We start from the raw sequence: 23,991 nt of genomic DNA on the forward strand, positions 1-23,991 counted from the left end.
AATAACCCTTAGATTTACATCCAAGGGTGGAAAATAAAACACCTCAACTTAATAATAATTCTCTCTGCCATTGGATTTACATCCAAAGGTGGTTGAGCATTATTTTCTTGGTCAATAACTGACCACGTGATCATTTTCGATACACAATAAACAGTTTGTCTTCGCATGAATTTTGCAACTTGCATCTCTCTATTCTTAGGTAGTATTGATATTATTATTTTTTCTGGTGGAATGTGTAGCTGGTGTTAAATAGTGAAAATTCTAGATCGGTTTTTTTTTTTTTTTTTTTTGACAGAGTAATTTAATCCCAAAGTCAGAACGACACATACAAATAAACTCTATACCTTAAATCAGTGGTCAAGCAGGTAAGGGAATACGGGTACCATCCACTAGTACAATTATGGGTATTTGAATTTTTCGAGCCTACACAACTACAAATCTTAGCGTACACTAAGAAAACTATTTCGAATCTCCCTTCGTCAATGCACTCAATTGTGGTACTCCAGGAAATTCATTAACTTGGTGTAAGAAGAAACCATAGCAATATAGACTAAAGCCCACTAATAAAGCAGGCCTAAACTGGGCCAAAATCCACTACTTTCCCCAAACAAAACTAGGGAGTTATTCGAATTTAAAAAAACCTTAAAAAAAAACCCTAAAGCCCAAAAGAAAACCCTAACCCAAGGTTTACCCGTGGCCCAGCCCATTCCAATCATCCCTTCCCTGTGCAGCACCACTGTACACACCAAAACTCGCCGCCAACTTCACGCCGCCGCAAGCAAGCCAGAGCCACGACGCCTGAAGGAACGATCACCAGAAAGCACCGATGAAGCCTGAGTAATCCAACCAAACTTGGATCGCCGTCTCAAGCCGCTATCAGCTCCCCCCGAAGTAGCCATCCCCGCCGCCAAAACCCACCTCACTCCGTGAATCGCCTCCCTCGAGATGATGTCTATGGCGTAGAGAAAAAAGATCCCGAACTACGCTGCCTCCACAGCAAACCTCAGGCCAGAAATCCCGAAGCCAATAGGGTACTAGCCCAAAACCATTCCCGTACGGCAAACAATACAACAACAGCAAGACAGAACCGTCAACGCCGTCGTCGACCGCCGCCGGACGAGAGGAAAAGATCATGGGAGTCCGCCTTGCCTCCTTGCCTCCTCCCGTCTAATATCTTTTTATTTACTCATTTAGTGAAATTGGAATTAGTAACTCTAAGGTTTTTTCTTGATCGGTTTTTTGGTAAATACGGTATGAACTAAATGGGGTTTATCTCGAGATAATGCTTAATAGGTTTAACGTTGGATTTAAATGTTTGAATATAACTATAAAGTGCATCATGTAATCGTTATTCATAAGTTAATGACGGATTATTTTCCTTTGAAAAGTTGTTGTCTTAATTGGATCGAAAAGAAAATATGAAAGGAAACTGAGATTTATATTGATTCATGAGTTTCTTTGCATTTACCAACACAAATGGAAACTTAAATTATAGGCCTTCGCATTAAAATGCATATATTTTGGGAAAATGGTCACTTACCCAACAATCTTATGAGATTGCCTATTTATCCAATAAATTATATATATTTTTGCCCTAATACTCAATTAAATATTTTTTTTAATTTATTTTTAGGGCAATTTTGCCTTCTCCCTCTTTATCACTTAGAGAGAGAGAAGTCATCGGAGACTTCGTCAGACTCTGGTGACTGGAGATCGGAGTCCGATGATCGGTCGTGGGAATCAAATGATCAGAGACTGAAGTCCACCGACCAGTAATCGGTGTCCGCCGACCGGAGTCTAGGGTTTATGGTTTAGCCCGTTTTAAATTTTTATACTTGATTCATCGCTTTTACAGTTTACCCCCCTGAGGTTTGGGGGTAATTTCATGTTAGTCCATGTCCTCTCAATTTAATCATTTTACTCCTCGAGCTTTTCAATTCTCCTCAACCGTGTCCATTCCGTCCAATTTGGACGTTAAGTCTTAAAAAAAAAAACCACTTTAAGGGCTAAAATTGTCATTTCAAGAAAAAGAAAAAACACCATGACAAAAAAAAATTCCTTCTTTTTTTTTTTTTGGTCATGATTTTTTTTTTTAAATTCTCTCTCATTGAAGAAGACCATGAACAAAAAAAAAAAAAAAATTGTGATGGTGTTTTTTTCCTTGAAATGACAATCTAAAAAAAAATTCTTCTTCTTCTTCAATGAGAGAGAATTAAAAAAAAAAACCATGACAAAAAAAACAACATAATATTTTTTTTATCATCGTTTTTTTTTGTCATGGTGTTTTTTTTTTCCTTGAAATGACAATTTTAGCCCTTAAAGTGGGTTTTTTTGTCAAACTTAACGTCCAAATTGGACGGAATGGACACGGTAGAGGAAAATTGAAAAGCTTTAAATTGAGATGACAGAGACTAACATGAAATTACCCCCAAAGCTCAGGGGTAAACTGAATTTAATCCTTCTATATAAATAAACCTGCATTTAATTCTAAATATGCAAGAAGGTGACTCTATATCGTAGGAGTGTTTACTCCTAATTGGAAAGCTCAAAAGCTTGAATAACCTCCTGCTTTTTAGAGTGTCTTAGCTTGTTATAAAAGTATGTTCATTACATCCGTAAGAAGGAAGAAATTAATGCTCAATTTATACTTGAAGGGAAACCATCAATATAGCATCTAGTGAAAATCTTGAATACGGCAGCCGTATCACATGGCTGGTATGACTAGTCAATCACATCTCTTTCTGTTAATTGTATTTTGAAACTACCTTATTTTATTAAAGTGAAATAGCCAAAACATTGTCCATTATCTTCTTGCATGGCCCTGATTGGCTACCCATACCACACACGTGGCACAACTGTCGTACATAAGAACTTCTCATAGTACGCACATAATATAACATGGGATATGCGGAATTTCGTGTGAACTAGCAAAGACCATCTTGTAAGGCTAGAATACCTATGTAACTGACATTAAGGTATATATAGTGTTGTTGTTGTAACAATGTGATGTGAATCGACTCTTTTTTGTCATGTCGCTTGGTTATCGATATGATGGGTTATTGGATATCGATATAGCTAGCAACAATATTTTTGAGGAAAAAAAATGACAACATCATGAAAAATTGTCGTTAATTTTTTTTTTTTTTTCAAAAGGTCGTTTTCTGAAGTAATGAAGCTTGTTCATACATATGCAAGTTAACAGTTGGCTATAGCTACTACATTAACTATATGTCTATATCTATGACATTCTTGGATTCATTGGCTCCGGTAGGGACTATATTTGTTGTTTTGGCATGAAGTTATGAACCATGGTATCATGGTATTAACTACGACTCTTGCTCTCTCGTAATTGCTTATTCCTAACTACCAAAACAATATTAAGAAAAGATTCATCCTAAACGAATCAATACCTATACAAATAATTTATTAATTTCTGGTCATTTACAGAAACTCAGTCCTCGAAGTTTTGAAAGGCACGGCCGGCCTTGAAGAGTCTGAAGGAATGAGTCATTGCGGCTCACCAAAAGGCTCTTCATTGAAAGAAAAAAAGAAAGTGAAGTCGCGTATTTGCTATATGAGGAATGATAGCTATCTTTCCTTTCAACTTTTCCCACTTAACAAATGACACGTAGATTCCACTAAAATCTAAAACTCAACATTTATTACATTGAAAAACTTTTTCTATTTTTTCTATGTCTGCCTTTCTAATAAATATATATTTTTTTCCTTTCTTCTTTCTTTTACTTTTTTTTTTGTTCTGTAAGATGTTTGATAATTTTGCATTTTTTTTTCTTAATTAATTTTGCATTTTTAGTTGTTATTTTGGATCTGGGTTGTGGTTTTTCTTCTTCTTGAGCTCATCTATATCAAACTGCCCCACTACCTCCCTTCCCTTTCTCTCAAATTTTAATCTCTTGGTATTTCTCTAGCATCCATTCTGAAATCCATTCTCTTGTTTTTTTTTTAATTTAAATAAGAAGAGAGAATTGATGAATAATATTCCAAATCTGAAGAGCAACTCCAACAGATTCCCTATATTTTGATTTTTCTCTACTTTAGGGAAAAATAAGCCTCTTTTGTTCCAACAGATTCCCTATAACTATCTCTATTTTAGGGAAAGTGAGGAGAGAGAAAACCAAATTCCCTATATTTACAGCAAACTCTAAAATTTTAAAGAAGAATATGGAGATTTTATAGATTACTGTAAACTAGGGAATCTGTTGGAGTTGGAGAAGAAAAATAGGCTAAAGGTTTGACTTTTATTTCTCTATAATACAAAAATTATAGAGAAGTTGTTGGAGTTGCTCTTAGTGATTACTATCTATGTTGATAAAAACCTAGAATCATCTCTCTCTCTCTCTCTCTGATTTGGTTTATGGGTTTTGGAATCTATCAAGACATACTAACAATCACTTCAATTGAGATTCATAAGATGATAGGAATTGGGTTTAACTAATAATTCTAAGTTTGATTTGATCTCTAAGATTTCTAAAAAATTGAGTTTTGAAAAACAAATGAAGAGTCACAAGAATAGGAACGTAGTTGATTTTTTCCATTTCAAAACAACAATGTCAAGAGTTAAGCTCAAATTTTGGGAGAGATTATAATTATGCTTCAATATTTAAAGGTTGAAATAAAAAAAAATGATATAAGAGGGAAAGATTTTGAGAAGAGGAGAAAATGAATGAAAAGAAGAGTATAAAAGTTAAGATATTTTCATTAATTATAAAAGATAAATTGCATTAATTATGGGCAAATGTGGAAGAAAACAAAATTGGTTTTCACAACATTGAATTTATAGTTTTGAGTGAAGTCAAAATACACTTGGCAGACAATTAATGGGGAAGGTTAGAAGGGAAGGTAGATAGGGGAAGCTTGCTAGTATTCTTCTTTGCTATATACCAATTGTAATTAATGATATCCAAGGATATAATGAACTCTACTTTGTCCCAGTCCAGAAACCTAAAGTCAACTTGGGAGTTGGGAGGAATCCATCGGGGATCTCATCCTCCACTACGTTGATGTTTGTGATTAATGATAGGGTTTTTAGTTTTTTTTATTCTCATTGGTTCTAGTTAGACCTCTGAATTTATTATTTGGATTTTCCATATTTAGTACACTTCTAATTTATTTTTTAGAATACTTAAAAAGCTAAGTAGACCTCCTTATGTTTACCAAAACACCCTTAAACATGAGATACAACAATATGTTACTTTACTTTTTATATCTATCTTCAACCACGAGAAGAAGAATGAATCAAAATGACATGATATTGTTATCTTATGAGTACCTCCACCAAAATTAATCAAAGGTTAATTCTCAATCTTGAATTCTTGACATGTTCCTGGAATCCCTTTGAATTTGCTAAAAGAAGGATTTCAAGGGTTTTGGGTTGGAAGATCGAGTAATAACTATATTATAATATTCAATGAATTTAGTTAAGGAAATTTCAAATTAGATTGTTTTGAATTTACTTTTGTATTAAATGATAAGCCATGTATAGAAATTATTATTTTTACCTAATTGTCTTAGGTAAATTATAAAACAATATAGGCAATATAAGGAAATTCCGGAAAAAAAAAATTAATTGAATGTTACATTTGTGGGAGGTACGAAGAGAGAGAGAGAGAGAGTGTGTGTGTGTGTGTGTATTTCCATTTTTCTCTCATTATCCTTATTTGTCTTTTCATATGACTTGACATAGTCTATTAAATATCAAATTTAGAGGTCCAACTAGAACCACCATTCTCATTATTATTATTATTATTTTTGAAAGAGAAAAAAAGGTTTGTAGTAAGGATGGTTCTAGTTGGACCTCCAAATTTGATATTTGGATCTCTAATTTTTTTCAATTATTAATAGACTTTGTCAAGTCATATGAAAAGACAAATAATGACAAACAAAGAAAAATGAAAAAGAAAAAAAAACATATACTCTTCTTTACCACCCCAAATATAACATTCAATTAAATTTTTTTCCTGAAATTTCCTTATATTGCCTATGTAGTGTTTTAATTTAACTAAAACAATTAAGTAAAAATAATAATTATCATTTAATACAAAAGTAAATTCAAAACAATCTGATATGAAACTTCCTTAAACTAAATTAATTAAATATTATGATATAGTTATTACTCGATCTTCTAACTCAAAACCCTTGAAATCCTTTTTTTAGCAAATTCAAAGAGATTTCAGCAACATATCAAGATCGAGAACCAACCCTCTAATTAATTTTGGTTGAGGAGAAACATACTCATAAGAGAGTAATATCATGTAATTTTGATTCATTATTCTTCTCATACTTGAAGATACAGATAAAAAGTAGAGTAACAAATTGTTGTATTTCATGTTCAAGAGTGTTTTGATAAAGATAAGGAGGTTTACTTAGCTTTTAAAGTATTCTAAAAAGTAAATTAGAGGTGTGCTAAGTATGAAAGGTCCAAATAGCAAATTTGGAGGTCCAACTAGAACCACCCTTGTAGTAATTTTAATTGTTTTTCTTTTTAAAAAGACAATTGAAACACAATAGTTTGTCTGTCCTAGCAAAAGCTATACTATTACGACGAACAGTATAATGTTTGGTATAGTTTGAAGACAAAACAATTTTTATTTATTTTTGACATCCCCTTTTGAAGGATCGTGTAATATATAACTTGTGACATTAATTATTACACTACAGGTTAAATAGCCATATAATTTGAATCGTTGGGTCCAAATTAGTTTAGGTATTCATATATTTTCCTTCCAAAAATTCTACTAGTTCACTAATAACTGCCCCTCGCGTTATTAACCTTTCACATATAGATAGACCATATTTTTGTATCGAACTAACTAACTTTAATAGCAAAAAATTGTTGGGTGTGTGGATCCGATTCCTCATAGGATATGGATTTGTTAATCCTTGATCAAAGAGGAGTTTTGATTGTTTCCTACATGCTTACATAATCCTACTTGGTAATGGTTTCTATGTCTATTGGGAATAGGTTTCCAATGTCTTATAGGGTCTAGTTAGATATCTATAAATAGGGGCATAGGTTGTAGTAGTAGATCAAGTCTTTGAAGCATTAAACAGAGAGAGCAAGTGAGGTCTTGAGAGTTAGTGAAAACTTCTTGTGAGAGATTCTTGTATTCTTGTTCGTGTATTCTTCTTCCTCTATAGTGAAACCCAAGCAGCCCGAGGACATAGGCAAAGTTCTTTGGTGAACCTCGTTAACAAGTTCGTGCTTGTTTTCTCGATCATTTATCTATATTGTTTTGCACTTGTTTGCTTCCGCAAGAGGAATTTTTAGGTCAAATTCCTAACAAAGTGGTATCAAAACATAGGTTCTAGAGTGGAAATAATGAGTATAGAAGACATTGAGAAGAGGGTCGATAAGTTCGACGGTAATGACTTTAGCCTATGGAGGTCACAGATCGAGGACTACTTGAATATGAAGAAGCTTGCTAAGACTTTAGAGGGCAAGCTCCCAAAAGATATGAAGGAGGAAGAATTTGTCGAGATGGATATGATGGCCTTAGAGCCGTTCGACTATCGTTTTCGAATGATGTACGGCGATTTGTTATCAAGGAGACTACGTTGAAGGGGATGATGGATAGTTTGTCCAACATGTATGAGAAGCCAAATGTTGTTCAACAGTTGTACTTGATGAGGTGGCTGTTCACTTTGAAGATGGGTAAGGGTATATCTGGTCGCTAGCAAGTTGGGATAGTTGGTGATATTATCGAACAACTAGCATCAGTGGATGTTAAATTTGATGAACACATCAAAGCTTTGGTGTTGTTGACTTCCATGCCTGCGGATTGGGATGTGACTGTGAACTCGATTTGTAGTGGAGCTGGGACTACGAAGAAGCTGAAGTTTAATGATGTGCGTGACATTCTTCTGAATGAAGAGACGGGAAGACAAAATAACCTTGAAGATCCTTCAAGTTCTGCTCTCTCTATAGAAAATAGAGGTAGAACATTCAACAAGAACTCAAATAACAATCGTTGAAGGTCGAAGTCTAGGGCACCTGGAAAAGGCTGAAGAGTGTCCAAGTCAGGAAAGTGGTCCGATGGGTGTTGGCATTGTGGGAAATCTAGACATGTCAAGAGAGACTGTAACCAGTGGAAGGAGACAATGAAGATGGCAAACACAACTGAGTTTGATTCGGAGGCACTTGTACTAAGCGTTACTGAAGCACCATTGGATTCATGGATCATAGACTCTGGAGCGTCATTTCACTCAACTTCACAACAAGAGCTCATGGTGAATTACCGACGTGGTAATTTTGGCAAAGTGTTTTTTGCTAATGGTGGAGCCTTGGAGATTGTGGGAAAGGGTGATGTGAAGATTTCGCTGACAAATGGTGGAACATGGACCTTGACTAATGTTAGACACATACCACGATTGAAGAGGAATTTGATCTCTGTGGGTCAGTTGGATGATGAAGGATGTTGCACTAGCTTTGAGAAGGGTACGTGGAAGGTGTGTAGCTATGGTGTTAGCTCGTAGAATCAAGACAGGGACACTTTATACGACCTTGAATATTGTTGCTATTGTTGAGAACAATGAAGGCACTGTGATCGGGATGCATACTTATGGCATCGTAGACTTGGGCACATTAGTGAGAAATGTATAGGCGTACTTCAGTCGAAGGGTAAACTACATGGTGTGGACTCAGTGAAGATTGGGCTTTGTGAAGACTGCATATTTGGGAAGCAAAAGGTTGTTAGTTTCTCAAAGGGTGGCAAGGCACTAAAAGATACAAAACTGGAGTTGGTTCATACTGATGTGTAGGGACCTGCATCGGAGCTTTCGTTAGGTGGCTCACAGTACTATGTGACTTATATTGATGACTCTGCAAGGAAAGTATGGGTTTATTTCTTGAAAAATAAATGGGAAGTATTTGATACTTTCAAGAAGTGAAAGGCGATCGTAGAGAATGAGACCGGGTCAAAGATCAAATGTCTGAGGTCGGATAATGGAGGTGAATATTGTGGTAATGATTTCAAAGAATATTGTGCAGAGAATGGGATTAGGATGGAGAAGACAATTCCCAGAACTCCACAGCAGATTGGAGTAGCTGAACGCATGAATAGGACTCTGAATGAGCGCGCAAGGAGTATGAGGATACATGCTGGATTGCCAGAGATGTTTTGGGCTGATGCGGTTAATACTGCTGCTTATTTAATTAACCGTGGACCATCAGTACCATTGAATCATCTCATACCTGAGGAAAAATGGAGTGGAAAAGAGATAGGCCTATTACATTTAAGAGTGTTTGGTTGCGTGGCACATGTTCACATTGAGTCCGGTGCGAGAAGCAAGTTGGATCCCAAGTCTCAAAAGTGCATATTCATAGGCTATGGCGGTGACGAGCTTGGCTATAGGTTTTGGGATATGCATAATAAGAAAGTTGTAAGGAGCGGGAATGTCATCTTTAATGAAGAGGTGATGTACAAGAATAGGCAAGCAGCAGAGCCTAAAAGTCCTGTAAGAAAAGATTGATAGTTTGCAAGGTTGGAAGAATTGTCCAATGAAGATGTGTCTAAGGGAAATCATGGGGAGGAACGACAACAACAAGAAACTCCTGAGGTTGCACAACCTGAAGGAGAAGTTCCTATTGATGAGCCAGTGACACCACCTTTTGTGCCAAGAGTATCATCAAGAAGTACTGAAGGAATACCAGCTAATAAATACTCGCCTTGTGCTAACTATTTGCTGTTAACTGACTGTGGTGAACCCATGAGTTATGATGAGGCAATGCAACATAAAGATTCTGCTAAGTGGGAGGGTGCCATGCAAGATGAGATGGACTCCCTCATGTCCAACAATACTTGGGAGTTAGCTAAGTTACCAACAGGTAAGAAAGTATTACATAACAAGTGGATTTACAAGATTAAGCAAGAAGTTGATGGGAGCAAACGTTATAAGGCAAGGTTGGTTGTGAAATGTTTTCAGCAAAGGGAGGGAATTGATTTTGATGAGATCTTTTTGCTGGTTGCGAAACATACCACAATCCGGGTGGTGCTTGGTTTAGTGGAAGCTGAAGGTCTGTATTTGGAGCAGCTAGATGTCAAGACTGCTTTTCTTCATGGTGATTTGAATGAGGTCATATACATGAAGCAACCACAATGTTTTATAGCACCTGGTAAGGAGGACTTGGTATGCAAACTGCAAAAGAGCCTTTATGGCTTGAAACAAGTCCCAAGACAGTGGTATAAGAAGTTTGATGCTTTCATGTGTTGGAGTGGCTACACAAGATGTCAATCCAATCATTGTTGTTACTTCAAGAGGTTTGACAAATCTTATATCATTTTTTTACTGTATGTGGATGATATGTTGATAGCTGGGGAAGACTTCAATGAGATTGAGAAGTTGAAGAGAGAGATATCAAATCAGTTAGCGATGAAGGATTTGGGTGAGGCGAAGAAAATCTTAGGTGTTAAGATTATCCGTGATAAAGTGGCTGATACTCTGAAGCTTTCACAAGTGGAGTATGTTGAGAATGTGCTTAAGCGATTCAATATGGATGAATGGAAGGCTGTAGGAACACCGTTGGAGGCTCACTTTAAATTGTCCAAGGAACAATCAGCCAAGAGCTAAAAAGAGAAAGAATATATGAAGAATGTACCTTATGCATCGGCAGTTGGATGCTTAATGTATGCTATGGTGTGTAGTAGACCCGATATTGCTCATGCAGTTGGAGTTATGAGTAGGTACATGAGTAATCCAGGAAAGCCACATTGGGAGGCTGTGAAGTGGATCATGAGGTATCTTCGGGGTACTACTGTTATGTCTCTTTGTTTCAAGAGAGGTAGTGCTGAACTATAAGGATATGTTGATGCAGACTTGGTAGGAGATCATGATACTTGTCGGAGTACTACTGGCTATGTGTATACTGTGGGTGGTCCAGCCGTATCTTGGTCTCAAATTTGCAAGGGCAAGTGGCCTTGCCTACAATGGAGTCTGAGTATGTAGCAATCTCAGAGGCTGGTAAGGAGATGGTGTGGCTGAAGGGTCTGTTGGAGGAATTGGGTAAAAAGCAAGAGAATTGTGCATTGCAAAGAACCCTGCTTTTCATTCAAGGACTAAACACATTCCTATGAAGTATCACTACATACGAGAACTCGTGGAGAATGAAGTGCTGCAATTGTTGAAGATTCAAGGAAGTGAGAATCCTGCTGATATGTTGACTAAGTCCGTGTCAATAAGTAAACTGAAGCTGTGCTTGGCCTCAGTTGGTCTCCAAGTTTGAAGAAGGAGATGTTGGCTAATGGGTTTTGTGTTGGCTATGATTGAAGAGTATTGAAGAATGTTAGCTACTGCGTAATCGGCTCCAAGTGGAAGATTGTTGGGTGTTTGGATCCGATTCCTCATAGGATAAGGATTTGTTAATCCTTGATCAAAGAGGAGTTTTGATTGTTTCCTACCTAGTTACATAATCCTACTTGGTAATGGTTTCTATGTCTATTGGGAATAAGTTTCCAATGTCTTATAGGGTCTAGTTAGATATCTGTAAATAGAGGCATATGTTGTAGTAGTAGATCAAGTCTTTGAAGCATTAAATAGAGAGAGCAAGTGAGGTCTTGAGAGTTGGTGAGAACTTCTTGTGAGAGATTCTTGTATTCTTGTTAGTGTATTCTTCTTCCTCTATAGTGAAACCCAAGCAGCCCGAGGACGTAGGCAAAGTTCTTTGCTGAACGTCGTTAACAAGTTCGTGTTTGTTTTCTTGATCGTTTATCTATATCGTTTTGCACTTGTCTGCTTTCGCAAGAGGAATTTTTAGGTCGAATAATTCCGAACAAAAATGTCATTTTATTCCAAGTTCGAATCCCTCTCGAATCTCACCTGGGCTAGAGAAAATTAAAGAACGACGTGTTGACCAAATCGGTCTGCATGACTAGTTCTACGTACGTATGGTGATGACCTGATCGATGTGGAAAAACAATGCGAGGAAAGCCTGAAAGTTGAAAATCGTACTGCATGACTATTTCTACGTAGCAGATCGAAAGTGCATAATACCCCCACTGGCAGCGAAAGGACAACCTAAATTACTGAATTCACAAAAGTCAAATTCATCTAGCTTCTAGTATTTATCATTGGCATCTTCAGCTGCCGTCGCCGTTAAAGTTGACGGTGTCTACGTTTGAACTTTGAAGCAGATGAATGTGATCGTTTCCTTGGGGTAGTCTTACCTTACAAGTTCGAAGTCATGCTAATTTACCTTCCATATTTGAAAACACATGCTCTATATCTACCAGAAAAGTCCCATATATATATCACCACCCAACTTCTCCTTTTTTTTTTCCCATGTTGATATCTCACCTTACAACTTGAGACTCTTCAACAATGTAATTACCATCTGTCTGGCTAGCTATATTATATGTCTACCTAGCTACATGAATGCACGCACCATCAAACGACCTAATAATTAATGAATGACAAATTGTTACATTAACTACATTATCAAGATTATATGAGTGATTAAGTTAGAGCTAAGATAAAGTTGACTATCACACATGTGAGACTTAGTAAGAAAAAAGTCTTATATACGTAGAACAGGCCACATGCATATACATTCCTCTGTACAGTTATAATTATCTTATTTCGTAAGCAATACGCGCGTCAATTTGTGATGGAGAAAAAGGAGAAGAGAGATAATATACAGCCCTGTACTTGTTCCAAATATTGGCATACTCTTCTTTGATTATTTGATTCATTTATAGTCAACTAGAAGCACATCATATGTAACAAAGTATGTAGTTAGATAACAAGTGATATCCCGTCATTAATTTAAAATTCATCATACTCAATTTGAATCTATATATACACAAATACTCTAAACAACTAGAGCTACAATTGTTCTCCACCCTAACTTGAATACGAGTCTAGATATTACCCAAATTGGCCTAACCTTCAACCAAAATATACATCTAATGACCAACAGGCGTGCATGATTAGTGAGACAATAAGATATATTTTAAGTGCACAGTGAGTCAAGTATGTGGAAGGAAAGGATTAGTTGGAAATGGCGGTATATCTAGGTTACCCTTTAATAATTGATTATTTCTAGCTTATTTTTGTTTTTGGTAGAAATTATTTTAAGCTTGTCCATCATTCTTTAAAATAGGTTTTTTTTTTTTTGTTTCTTCACTAGAAACAAAGAGAATATTGATGAGAAACAATTAATATATTCAAACACACGAAAATAAGAAGATAGAAGAAGATCAGCTAGATGGATTGGATGGTAGAAATGAACTCACATATTTCCCTACTTTAAGTGGACCTTTTCCAAATTCAGGGCAAACTAAGCTGTCTCACCTACCACCATCCGAAAGCGACCTGAAGCGAATTGCAAACTAATATCCACGACCACCACCACGCCTTGATCCCCCATTCTCACCACCAATCTTACTTTCCAGTCACCAAACCGTCCACGTCACGCTTACCTCATGCAATCACATCCTCTTCTTTTCTTTATTTGCTTATTTTTATTATGCAACCTTGATTGATTACGATCTGAGCGCTAGAACTCAATACAGAGCCTACAAGAAAGGGCACCAGGTGATGATCGGGCGGCATTGTCTACAATTGTAGATGCCGACATCACATATTATCGGTTAATGCTAACCTAGTTATATTTTTTAAGTATGGATCGCTTACAATGTTGCATAGATCTTTTGGTAAAATTAACGAATTTTGACTTTCGAACTCTAACGATTAACATTTTTTGCCTTATTTGTTAATTGATAAAATGATGTTTACACAATTTGTCACAACTGCATGTTCATTTTTAGTCTAGTTATTCAGTTTTTGACTATAACTACAACCTTTTCATTTTGACTGAATTTTAACAAATACGATAGTAAATATTTTTGTGTTTAACGATCTCTAGAAGTTATTTAAGTTGTGAAGACACTCTCCTTTCAAATAACTTTGCTCACACCCATGCATCTCTCTTTTGCTTTTTCCACAAAGACCTGCCTTAAATGCCACTAAGCTTTTTCATTCTAATGGAAATTAATTACAAAGCTCCTGAAGGCCCGGACAACTCACGTGCCCCTACTTCCAATTTCAAATAACCCAGATTCAAAAACCTAATGTTCAATAGTCTATGAAATCACGTTACATTTCCAAAGCTACCTAATGGTCACATTTGGGACAGTCTTGTCCTTGACTTCGCTTTTCACTTCCATGTCTTTGGTTCCCCAAAGTCCAAACTTGACTCTCTTTTCCTTTCTGACTTTAACATCTCAAACACAACATTCGAGGCTAATTGGGATATGAACCTTAAAATGGAGAACCCTAACTTGGTCTCGACCGTTCACTTCAACATCATAATTGGCTTGATTTCATACAAAGAAAACTCTCTTGCAATGTACTCAATAGAGTCATTTGAGTTAGGATACAGGGAGCGTAGACCGAAGCATATGAAGATATCAAAATACCAGACCATGACAAAGAATGGATGAGCTTTGGACAAGATCAATAGGCAACGAGATGAGAATGGAGCTGTGAGTTTTGGCCTGACAATGTTTGTTTCAGCTACATATACAACCGGCTCGTGGGGAATCGAAAAGGTTGTATTGAACCCTCAGTGTTTGGATTTGAGGATTGTCTTCTTTCCTAAAGCTGAGTTTGGAAGTTGGGTAAATGGAGGGCCAATGAAATGCTCACTTCTTATATTACAACCTAACTAAACAAGATTTCATTTGTTCTTTTCAATCTCAAGTAGGAGCAAGCTAGCATTTTAGTTTGAGATTACAAGATGATCAAGTGTAGAATAGTAAATATATAAGATTGTTGTGAATAATGAACTCAAACAAATCTTTTACTGTGGATTTGCCTATTTGGCCTTGTTTAATTTACTTGCATTCACAACTAAAATTCACAATTGAGACTGAGGTGAAATAAGCTCGTTGCTATATAAAGGATCCTTGACCTTTTCTATTATAAAAGAAGGGTCTCTCGTCGTAGGAACCACACAAAAATACAGAAAAAGTAAGCATGAAATTTCAAAGTTACTACATATATGGTTCTTTATAGACGGATTTGGTTAGTTGTACTCAAGATCTATTGAAACATTTCTCATTGATTGATAAAACTTCGACCATCCATGAATATTGAGTCACTCGTTGAAACAATGAAAGAAAGTTCAAAAGGTTGTGGACATTTTTTGTTTGCTCCATTGTATGAGGTTTTGCATCAATTGGAAGTTCAAGACCGTACTGAAGAGACGGGGCTTATAAAAGATGATGTTTCTCTACTACTGATAGTATTGTGTTTTATTGAAGAGTTTTCAGCTTAATTTAGTGGATATTAACAACATCAGTGCTAGTTGTTTATTGATATATCAATATGTGATTATGGACATTCAAATAGAAATAGCATTAAGAATTGTTGGATGGATGATCTAGGTCTAGGGTTTTTACGGATATAACTGATATAAGCACCGCATAGAATTGTCGTAATTCATCTACAGACCACCACTACTAATATGAAGTCAAAAAATAAAAGTACATTATTAATTTCTAATATCTTATGTGTGGCTCAAAAAATAATGTAGAGCAAATGAATACAAATACCTCACATATTGATCATAAAACTAGCTTAAAGGCTAGAATGATGTTTCGCTCCGTAAAACCCTAATTCGATGAAGAGGAAACATCATGTAATTAGTTACAATTTTACGGTATTCTGGGAGCATAATATTAGTGCATAGTTTGTCCTATGATAATGTAACATCATCAATGCAACTAAAGAACAAACTAACAAGAAAGCAAGTTCTAGCAACTTGTCTACTAGTACTCAAAAGATTTGATCATTTTGAAGAAGAACTATTTTAACATTAATCTAAAAGATGATCGTATTATTTAGTATTTGTTAGTTGATGAAATGATGTTTACACATTTGTTGCAACTACATGTTCATTGTCAGTCTAGTTATTCAGTTTTTTACTATACCTATAACCGTTTCATTTTGACTGAATTTTAACAAATATGGTAGCAAATATTTCTATTTTTAACGATCTCTAAACTTTATTTAAGATGTGAAGACATTTTCCTCTCAAATAACTTTCCTCACACCCATCTCTCGTTCGCTTTTTCAAAAAGATCTGCCTTGAATTAACAACATTAGTGGATATTAACAACATCAGTGCTAGTTGTTTCTTGATATATCAATACGTGATCATGGACATTCAAATAGAAATGGCAATAAGAATTATTGGATGGATGATCTAAGTCTAGGATTTTTATGGATATAACTGATATAAACACCGTGCATGTGAAAGTTGTGAGTTAAAATCACCTAGATTTAGGATTGGTTTGCTTGGACGATTATCTAAATTCAAAGCTTTATGCATATAAGAACAATGAATTGAGACTTAATAACCAGCAATATGATTTGTTCTTAGGTAGTTAATTCTAGACTTATTCGGTTGGAATTGATAACATTAAAGGAGTTTAAGCCTTTATAGTCTTATCCGGATGCAAATAGGGTAATTGGGAAATTAGAATAGCATCACTTGTATTTGAACTTCAATACTTGCAAGGGAGGTTAGTGGTAGACAATCCAACTCCTAACTTCATCAATTATAATACTAGTTTAATTTATAGAAGTTTTGTTTACATTCGAGCATTTATTTTAATTTGATTCACCACTCTATCCAACAAACAATTTCACTAGCACCACAATGCACATACTCACCATGACCCTAGATTTCCTTGTGAATTTAGGTTTGTGATTGTACATCTGCATATTCTAGCTCTCCTTAGGTTAACATCCTAGATAATGAAAGGAATTCAATCCTCGTGGGTTCGACAATCTTTCTTAAATCCCTATACTATTACTTGTACCCCTTATACTTGACGGTGACTATTTGACATAACAATTGTCATAATTCATCTATAGACCACCAATACTAATATGAAGTAAAAAAATAAAAAGTGCATTATTAATTCCTAATCTCTTACGCATGGCTCAGAAATAATGTAGCACCACTACTACACAAAAGGCTTCACACAACGGTTTAAAACTGTCGTCTCACGTTTTGCATTTCCGTGGTCTATCGAGGCGTCGTCTGATGAAACGCTGTCAGACGACGGTTTTCAACCGTCGTATACCGATCATTGGGTCGACAGTTTGCAGCTGACTTCGTCGTCTGATGGACCGGCAGATCTGCCGACATGCTGTCGACAGAAATATGTCGTGGTGTGACTTCTACTCATACCACTGTTTTAGGATTCCAGCGTGGTGTGACTTCCACTCATACCACGGTTTTAGGATTCTAGCGTGGTGTGACTTCTACTCAGACCACACTTTTTAGGAAAATGTGGTGTGATGACTTAAAAATTCAGTGCATGTGTGCTTTCACACGACACATATAACTCAAACTGTTGTACCATGACATATGAGACCATGATATCAATACAAACCGTCGTCTGAATTGTAGAAATTTTGTTTGATTGTACCCTAAAAACCTCATCAAATGACATATTTTCCTACTATTGTTGTAATGGCAAAATTCAGATTCTGGAAGCAAAAATGACCAAAAGAATGGTAATTTAATCATAATAGAAAGCTGTTATAATCCCATAGCATTCTAAATGGATCCGATGTATCCACAAAATAAGGGATCACAAAATAAGGCGAACTGCAATTAAGGCCAACCCAAAAAAGACCAACTTCTAGCCTCAGTACAACTTCTACCTAAACAAATTTCTCTCTATCACTTCAAAAGCTTTCGTCACTGCTCCATCTTCCACATGATTGTCCGGTGCATTCTTCAAGTTTCTTCCCCACAGCCTCTAAGTCTTCCCTGACATCTGGCTTGTACTCAAGATTCAAATCCAACTCTGAAACTTTCAAAAAATTCAATATCAAAGCCAAAAATGCACACACAAATTTGAAACAACCACTACACCATAAAATTCCATTGATAGCAACCCGAAGTCTGTAAAATACTAACAGAATTTAAATGCCATGTAAACAACGATCTAATATTGGTCTACTATAGATTAGAAATTAATGTCTTTTGTGAGACTGACTTTGAATGGTTTTGAGCTGAGCGGATGAGCAGTTCTTTATATTGAGCTTGCAGTTTCGCCAAGTTCCATCAGGATCCGCAACACCTAGTACCAAAATGTTCATATATAAACAAAGTGACCTTAGGAATTAGACAAAGTGAGAGAGGGATGTATACTAAGGTAAAATGTGCAAGTATACAAAAGGGGTAAAGCTCTCTTGCTAGACTTTAAATCAAGATCACGCAATCAAACATAATTCTACCTAATCAACAGTTCTCACTCACAGTTTAGTATGATTGATTCTACTGTTAACACGAAAATAACAGGAAAACATAATCAATTTCAATCATCCTTCTGTCACTGAAAAGCCCAAAGAATTAGACATTCACCTACATAAAGACCCTAAAATATTGTCATAAGTTCTCTACACTTGTTTCCATTTCCAGGCAAAATCTCACATACAGCAAAAAGGTACTTACTTCCCTGTATAGAATTTGTTTTCAACATGTTACAATTCTTAAAAGTGTTAGATGTGTGGTGGTGTTATTAGCTACCTCAGCATTTGATGAAACTCTTTCAGCAAATGCAGCACAAACAGCACTTTTCATCATTTTTACTTCCTGCATAAATTGCAATAATAAACTGCAAGTTTTGGCCAAAGGAAACAACAAATTGCAGACAACTTTCAAGTAAACTTACTGGCATCTCATTATTTGGTCATTCAACAGATAGTCACAATCTGATCAACCAATGTTGCTCCCTGCAATCCAAAACGCAAGTTCTTTTTTTGAATATCTATAGCCAAACAGAAGAAGATGCATGCTCATTGAAAATTACTCCCAAACAAAAATCAAAATCCGTTAAAAGTATACATTGAAGAAGATGCCTGCTCTGATGGCTATAATCTGATAAGGCACATGAGATAAAACCTCGAGTGTTCCCAAGTTTAATTAAGAGAAAAAATCTATTAAAAAAAAAGAGTAAAGACATAAATATTTCTTATGAAGAGAATAGAATTACTAAGCACACTGACTTCAATTACAAGAGAGAGGAAAGCAATTTGAGTACATATATACCGATAACAAGAGGGCGATTTCAAGAGCTTCGGCGTCCTTGAATGTAACAAATGCAGTCTTTAATTGACGAGGGCTGACCTTATGTTCTGGGCAATGGCTTGGCTATCCACAATCGAGACCGGGTACCGTGACATTTTTGCTGTCGCGAACTGTGCCTCCACAATGCTCACCGTCCTCCCTTTAACTATATCTCCAATCTCATATTAAACATAGAAGAAATCTGTCAACAATCATTAGTAACATAAATTCAAATTGAGAAACAGAAACCCTAACCCCCAATTTCACATTCTCATACCCTGACAAATTAATCCCAAATTAATATCCTAACTTTCAATGAGATCGAGAATTCAAAAACCTAAATCCCAATCACCATAACATAGAGCGAACAAGAAAAAAGAGAAAGGAAGAGGAAGATCGAGGACTTACCATCAGGTTCCATGACAAAACGAAAGAAAAGAGAGACTGAGAGAAGATATGAGAAACTGAAGGTTTCTTCCCATTAAACACAGCATCAGGTCTCACAAAAAAGAGGTTTTTCCACGACTTAATGCAACCACCGAATAGATACACATCTGCCTCACTGCAACCCAACAAATTCAATTACCATCAGAATAAAAAGGACCAAAACACTCACAGAAACTGTCCAAAAGGACCAAAACAGAGCAGTCCAAACAATCAAACTTAATCTCATGATTCTCATCAACAACTCAACAAGACAACAAGAGTTACAAGACAACGGAAACCATGAGTCATCTGCTCTGACTACTCATCAACAACACGGTCATCAGTTCATCATAGTTCAATACAATACCCAACAACTAAACATTCACAGACTCACAGTTTGATAACATTCACAGTTTATAACATTCACAGAATCACAGTTTGATACTTTGAGAGTTGAGACAATGACTCACCACAAAACCCAGAAATCACCGAGCTTGCAGAATCCAAAACTCAGAAATCGAGCTTCAACTATCAGTCAATCACCGAGTTTGAATTTTGAACCCAGAAATCAAGCATGAAGAATCACCAAGTTTCGAGGTTGAACCGAGCTTCAAGCCTTAAACCCAGAAATCGAACCCAGAATTCCCAGAAATTGAGCTTGAAGAATCAGTGAATCACCAAGCTTCGTGGTTGAAGAATCACCGACCTTTAAGCCTTGAACCCAGAAATCGAACCCAGAAAGCCCTGAAAATCGAACCCAGAAAATCAAAAATTGTGAGATTGAAACCCAGAAATTCTATTAAAAGACAAAAACCCAGAGAAATTCGATTTACCGGCGAGCTAGAGAGCTAGAGAGCTGACCGGAGACTCGGTGAGAGACTGAGAATTGACTGATCGAGGAGCGGCGTTCCTTCTTGATTTCGAACCCAGAAAGGGAGAAAGCGCCTAGGCTCCGACCGTCCAGAGCCGTCCAGCCCCGCCTAGGCCGCCGACTTTATTCCCAGCGCCCAGCTCGCTCGACTAGGGGAGAATCGGAGGGGTACCAGAGAGATCTCGGAGGCGGTGGATTCGTGGTCAAGGGCTTCAGAGTCGGGGATTGGGAAAGAGATTGTCAGAGTAGCAGTGGAGTTTTGGAAAGAGAGTGAATGCTACCACGAAAGTTGGGTACTAGAGAGTCGGGGTGGCTGTGGAGTGAGTCAGACAGCGAGAGAGTCGGAGTGAGTTGGAGAGAGAGTCGGGGTGAGTCGATTTGTGGGGTTTTGTGGAGTGAATGCCGTGTTGGGGTATAGGCGTGGGCTGGTCTAAGCTAAGGCATTAGTTTTGGAAAGACTTTTTCTGTAGTGTTCTAATAATTTGGTCTGAATGGATATATGCTAGTGCAGTTGTCTAGCTAGCTAGGACACGGCCATTAATGTTGATTCACATATATGTACAAGGCATCAGACCATGTTTTTCCACATATATGTTGTCTGAATGCCACTTTAAAATTTTCAGTTTTGCCGCCTCTTGTTGTCCGGTAAGAGGGAAATGGATTTGGAGGGGTGAATGGAGGGAAATGTTAGAAGGAATGTTGGTGGACATGTTTTGCACTTGCAAATCTATGAATTCATACCACGGTTTTAAACAAACCATTGTATCACCACTACATGCTGAGGAATACCAAATTGTGAGAAACTTGCCGCCTCTATAATAATTCAACCTCACACCACGCTTCCATTTATAAACGTCTTCTGAAGCAATACATAATTCCAGCATGAAAAACACCCGTTGGTTGAATTCATATTAGAAGACGGAAATTTTACAACCGTCGTCTCAATAATGAGAAATTATTCACACCACGGAAAACAGTGTTACGTCGTCTGAGAGGTTTCGTGTGAAGCCTTTTGTCTAGTAATGCACAAATGAATACAATTATACCCCACATTGGGATCATAAAACTAGCTTAAAGGCGAGAATGATGTGTGACCCATTTATGACAATGTCACACCTTTGCCATTTTTAAAATAAGGATCACACCTTTGCCATATTGACAATAGCTTGACTTTTTACTTTCTACTAGAATTTGATCAAGTTTTAAAACATGAGAAATTATATACACATTCACATATATATAAATCAACTGTTACATGTTTATGTATGTATAAGTGGATCATTTCTAGAAATTTTCTTCCAAATTGCTAATTGTTAAGGTACCGAATTATATAAGATCAATAGATAAACTAAATCTATCAAACATGAACCGTTCATGTTCATAACTGATAAATTATGATTATGAACGCCTTAACGATTTTTAATTTGATTGAAAAATTGCATAAATGATCTACACATAAATATCTAAATAACTAACTGTTAATTTGCAAAAATGTGATCGAAAAAGGGTTAATTACATATAAGTGCATCTTTGAATATTTTTTTAGCCATAAGGCCACCAATTAGTTTTTTCCCTTCATAAGGCCATTAGATTAAAAAAGTGTTATATTTTGGATATTGAAAACCAACATATTTACATAAATGCCACTGGAGTACAAAGTCAACAATCATTCTCTCTCCTCTCCGGCAAGGTCTCCGGTCAACTCCGGCGGGTCTCCGGCCAACCTCCGGCCAACTTCAACAGACCTCCAAAGACCACAAAAGCTACTGTCACTAACACCAAAAGGTACTGTGGCTAGCAACAAAAACTACTCTGATGAGATTCCTGGCAATCTCCGGCGAGGTCACAAAAGCTACTATCACTAGCAACAAAAGCTACTGTCACTAGCAACAAAAGCTACTCTGGTGCGATTTCCGGCAACCTCCGGCGAGATAACAAAAGCTACTATCACCAACAACAAAAGCTACGCCTTACCAAAAAACCTATGCTCCCCAAAACGAAAAACTACTATCCCCAACAACAAAAGATACTGTCACCAATACCAAAAGCTACTCTCATCAGCAACAAATGCTATTTTCGTCAGCAACAGAAAACAACTCTCACTAACAGCAAAAGGTACTTTCACCAACACCAAAAGCTACTTTCACCAACACCAAAAGCTACTTTCACTAACATTAGAGAGCTACTAACATAGGTACAGAAAGTTATGATCACTATGATAGAAAATCACTATAATAGTTACAGAGAGCTACTGATTTGAAAAAAAAAAAATATATATATATATATATATATTGACATTAGCTTGAAAATATACTAATATAGACACATAAATAGGAAAGCTACTATCACTATATTGAAATGCCACTAGAACAATTACACGGAGCTGCTAACTTAAAATAATGAAAATGAAAATATAAGCTATTGACATCATGTCGAAAAGATACTAACATAAACATAGCTATCAAAGTTACTCCCAACATCTGAGATAGCTATTATTAACTGATACAAAAGCCACTCTAAAACATCAAAACAAGTATACTTTTACAATGTCAAATGTTTGAATCAAAACATTCTGATTTCAACCAAATACAATTGCAATTAGGCACAAATTCAGCCAAACCGGAGAAGAGCAAGGAGGCTCGGGTCCGCCATAACCTCAAGAAACTGTTCGTGCTGTCGTCGCCGCCACTGGAGGATTCCAGATTTTAGCTGGATCTACGAAGCAGTTAAAGAAGAAAAGCTCCGGCTCCGGCTCTAGCTCCAGCTCCATGCTTCGATTTTCTCATCATATAATCGTATACCAGTTCAATTCCATTTGAAGAGAGCAGAATCAAATGCACCTAGTCAATTCCAATTCCATCATATCCAGATCCAAATTAGAATCTCCAAATTCAGTTAAAACCCTAGCCTAGGCAAGAAGCCAAGAAGACGAACCTCATTTTATTCTCTAAGACTGAGAGTGTCGGCGAAGGTGAGCGATTGTTAAGGTGGTCTCCTCGCCGGAGGCATAATAGATAGATAATTTAGAATTCTGACCGGCAGTGGTGAATTTTGGCCGGCGACATATATTGATCGAATGACGAGGTCCCATCAAATCTGCTTTGGATCAGCGTCGAGATCAGAGAAAAAGCGGGAGAAAGAGGAGGAGGTGGTGAAATGATGTCGTCTCGTTTCGCTCCCATCCGCAACAAGGCTTCTCTCCGTCCAGATCGTCCGGCAAGCGCTGAGCTTCGCTGCGCAATCGTTGGTTGCCGCCCAGGGAGAGCTTCTGACGTTGGAGATGTTCTTCGTCGGCGACGCCATGGATGACAACCATGGCAAGAGGCGAACGAGCTCATCGGAGAGATTGAGAGAGAGAGAGAGAGAGAGAGAGAGAGAGAGAGAGAGAGAGAGAGAGAGAGAGAGAGAGAGAGAGAGAGAGAGAGAGAGAGAACGTTGAATCGCCGACAAGAGAGAGAAAAGAGAGAACGATGGATATTTTTTTTTTTTTTGAAGAAAATGGATATGATATCCTATTCAGTTGGTTTTGACGTTTTGTTAAGTGGAAGGGTGAAATTGTAAGAGACAAAATAATTTGAAGGTGAAAGTG

At 36.8% G+C, this 23,991-nt stretch overlaps 1 long non-coding RNA gene across 1 annotated transcript; it reads right to left on the bottom strand.

Moving 5' to 3' along the window:
- Positions 1-17,530: 17,530 nt before the first annotated feature.
- LOC112167253 lies at positions 17,531-18,306 on the bottom strand. Its single transcript, XR_002923667.2, has 2 exons — positions 18,033-18,306; positions 17,531-17,840 (listed from the first exon to the last, which is right to left on the bottom strand). It is a non-coding gene; the product is annotated as an uncharacterized LOC112167253 (long non-coding RNA).
- Between the last annotated feature and the right edge of the window lie 5,685 nt (positions 18,307-23,991).

Source organism: Rosa chinensis, chromosome 5, assembly GCF_002994745.2.
Source record: "Rosa chinensis cultivar Old Blush chromosome 5, RchiOBHm-V2, whole genome shotgun sequence".
Classification (NCBI taxonomy): Eukaryota; Viridiplantae; Streptophyta; class Magnoliopsida; order Rosales; family Rosaceae; genus Rosa; species Rosa chinensis.